The following is a 4,139-nucleotide window of genomic DNA, read 5'->3' as shown; positions in this document are numbered from 1 at the left end:
TATTCCTCGAACATTTTGTTACGGTACGGGAAGTTCCAGCAATCTGCCTTAAGGCACGATGCCATACACCTCACTAGTTTATTTTTTTAATTTTCTCAATTCCTTTTGTCATATTTTTTATTGAAATATCAATGTATCTTGATCAAATATTGATGGTGAGACATAACTACTTTCAAACTAACGAGATGTGCTGATAAACTTTTAAAAAAGCAGGTCCAGTCGTTTTGTGTGGATACGGAGCAAAAAATGCAGTCAATTCAGTTTTTGAGAGAACGGTGCATTCGATTATCATTCAAAATCATTTTACTTCTATTGATAAAATCAATATTTATTGGAAAAGCTGGTCCAGAAACTTAGAAGAAGCAGCAAAAAGCTTAAAATTTGCATTTAGTGATAAAAAATTTGCATTTAGTAACAAAAAAAATAATTAAGCAATTAAATTCATTATTTACACTATATATCAAAAAGTTCATGCAAGTTGCTTCAGGGTAAAATGCCTCTTCTTTAGTGACTATAGTTTTAACATTTTTTTTAAGACGACGAAAATTACTCGACGCATCTGAAGTATGGTCAAAGTCTCATTCAAGTGTTATCATATAGTTATTGAATTTAATTACCAAGAGTATTATAATTCAAGTCACCATGAAAAATATTATTTTCTCTATTAAGTTTGATTCTATTGATCGTTTTCAACACAATTAAATTCGTATAATATATTATAAAACATCTCTACGTTATAGAAAACAGCAAAAACAATACCTTATCCAAAAATATCCTTAACCATTTTCAATTTTTTGTTCTGTAAGTCAAATTTAATCTGAGCGCGTCTAGTCGTTTCGATATAATCAAATATACATATCGGCAAGCAAAACCTTCGGAAAGGAAAAGACTATTTCTTCCATCTTATACCTATGTAAAAGAACACATCATCTACGATCTAACTGTGCCATGTTTCCGAACATTAGCGATATTATTTTTGGGCCAGGTGTTACGTTATATGAATACGAGATATGCATATTATTAAGAATACTTCTCCGGCAAGTATTTTCTATTTCTCATATGAATTAGTAATGAATGCCCGGATCGATCAGTGGTTCATTTCGGTGTCATGAATAAAGATGTACCTTAGTGGGTTGTTGGATCTACCTACCTTAGACCGCGGGTACGAAATTGAATATAACGAGCTATTTATTATTTATTAGGTGTACGTATGGAGAAGGATCCGAAAAATAATATATTTGCATCGTTCCACCGAATACATTATATTAATGGCTGTTCGTGATTTTATTATAAATTGTTCGGGATTTTTAATTCTGGTGTAAAAGATCGGTTGATAGATCTTGTTAGAGTTATTTTTGTTAAATTTCATAATTAAAATTGTTAAATTCAATTTAAACTAGTGGGGTGTATAGCATCGCGCCTTAAGGCAAATTGCTGGAACTTCCCGTATCGTAACGAAATGTTCGAAGAATACTGAATGTTTTCAAATAGATTATTATTAATATTATAACATTGTCTAATATTTATAAGAATTATATAAACTAAATTGCAAAGTTGAAATTTTTTGTTTAAAGTAAATCAGAACTATAGTCAGAATTAAAAATAAAATCTGTATTATTTCCGATATACAAAAAAAAAGCAGGACGTTATTTGAATCATTTAAATCGGACGCTTACTTCTTTCAAAAACTGTCATTTTTTGCACATTTAGCTCCGTATCTTCGAAATGGCTGGGCCTGCTTTTGCCAAAAACTAATAAACACTTCTCCCAATCATTTCCAATTGAATGTTTTTTAGATCATTCAAATTGGATACTTCGTTCTCTCAAAAACTCGATTTATATTTTCCGCACTCTTTGCTCCGTATCTCCGTAACGGCTGGACCTGCCTTTGCCAAAAACTAATCAGCTCTTTTCCCTATCAATAGCAATCGAATGTTTTTTCGAGGCGGATCATAATTTAGTTGAGTTTAACAAAAAAAATGGCGCGTAAGGTTCACACGCGATTAAAGTAAAACTTATTTGCTACTGTACAAGATGACATTTAAGTAAAAATAAATACATCATATAACAATTTTGTTATAATGTTTATTAGTAATATGGCAACACTCGTGATGCACACATTTAATAGTGTCAACCATTATACACTTTTATATAATGATAAATTATAAATTTATAATTTATAATGGCATTAAAAATATGTATAATATTTAAAAAATAATGTGATTAAAGTCATACTTCAAATATGACATGATCGGTTTGGCATTGTAATTAGCATTTAGAAATGAACTTACATTAAAGAAATGAAGTAATTGCTGATAAATAACTTCTATAATATTCGTACATACAGTGGATTATATTAAACAACGCCTAAAGAAATATTGTTTTCGCAACTTTACTCATCATGTAATAATTGAATTTGAACAACTTCATGTAATTAAAATTAACATACATTCATTGACCGATGGTATTTCTTTTTACTTTTTTGCCGTCTAATCACAATCGACTCGTATGGAAATGATTTCATCGAGAGCCGTAACGCACATCCGTTGCATTTGTACGGATTTACACCCTAGTCGCGCTTAAAGAAGTTTTATTTCAAAAATATTAGAAGTAAGAAAAAAAAGCAAGATTAGTATTCAAGATCAGATTTGAAAGAAAAAAAAAGAAGGATGAAAAAATCAGTTGCGAACAGCTACAGATACGATATATTTAAAGATATCTATCTATATATCTTGAATATATATGAAAGATAGCTTAGAATCTTTAAAGATGATATAGAATATAAAAAATAAAATGTTGTAATTAATGTTTTAGGTATAAATCAAGTCTATTTTTACTATACATATAGTACCTTGTAAAGGCAGTATGTAGCGTAAATAATGGGCCTTGGATTTCCAATCACAAGGTTCCGAGTTAAAATTGCACCCTTTGTGCTACTTTCCATCAAGCAGTAGTGATATCAGATTTCTAATCAAATATTATGTTTCGAGGAAATTTTTAACAAGAAAAAATAGCTTTTTTAAAAATTGCTGGAATAGTGTTCATCTATTACGTTGTCTTCTTACACAAATTTATAAAAAATATATTAGAACAAACATTGTTCTTTATACCTTTTAATAGCCATCAGTGAAAGTAACCATTTTAAGAACAATAATTATCTTAAAATTATAAAATGTCAAATTAGGATTGCTGTTCTAAAATAAATGAGTTTAACTTATAGCAGATATCTCGTGAAATTAGTAGTAAAATAAATAAAGAATAAGTGAAACTATAATTAATAGAAATTAATAGCAACTGCCATTTCCAGTACTTAATTTCAAATTATCGATCACGTTTCAATTCTCGTAATTTTTACTATTACTTTTAAATTTCTTGTTCAAATTTTTCATTTACCTTCAATACCATGTTTAAAATGCTTATAAGTGCTTTGCAATGCAAATTCATATAATAAAGACATTCACATGGATATAGAGATTGTGTAGAGTTGAAGATAGTACTAAAGTAGTTGATTTGGATCTATAGAATATTTCAATGTTAAATATGATTACTAATTATTAGTTTTTAATAGAGACATAATTTTTTATAAATTTTAGTAGTATTCATACATTTTTACTGAACTTTTTGTGTCGTAGTAATAATGAATGGTCTTAATTCTTCAAAGATTAAAAACCAGCAACAATATTTGCTCTATGCTCTATGCGAGCAATTCGAGTAAATTTTTTCGAATTTTGTTGGAATTTTTAAAAAATGTGTTAGCTTTCATATATAATTATAAAATTAGTATCAATTTCTCAAACTAAATAAAGCCAGAAATATTAATTTTTCGCAAAGTTTTGTCATCTTAATTTTTATCCAATTATTTATTAGATAACTTTTTGTATGCTATCCAGGGCTTTGTTTCAGTATATTTTAGTGTATTTATTTATTAGTATAATAAACTATTTTCATTATTGCGTATAATCATAATGTTCAAATATATATTTTTTGAAGTTACACTTAAAACATACAAATACAAAACTATTTTTTTTTTTTTGAAAATCAAAATTTTTTGAAAAAAAAAATAGGTTTCTCAAAACCCGAAAAATTCTTTCGGTTTTCAAGATTTGTATTGTTTTCAATGTACTATTCTTACATTAGTT

The sequence above is a fragment of the Ctenocephalides felis genome, unplaced genomic scaffold, assembly GCF_003426905.1.
Source record: "Ctenocephalides felis isolate EL2017-DRISC unplaced genomic scaffold, ASM342690v1 CF-g0.4_SCAFFOLD_01886, whole genome shotgun sequence".
Taxonomy (NCBI): Eukaryota; Metazoa; Arthropoda; class Insecta; order Siphonaptera; family Pulicidae; genus Ctenocephalides; species Ctenocephalides felis.
The sequence above is the reverse complement of the archived record's forward strand: the minus strand, read 5'-3'. Positions refer to the sequence as shown.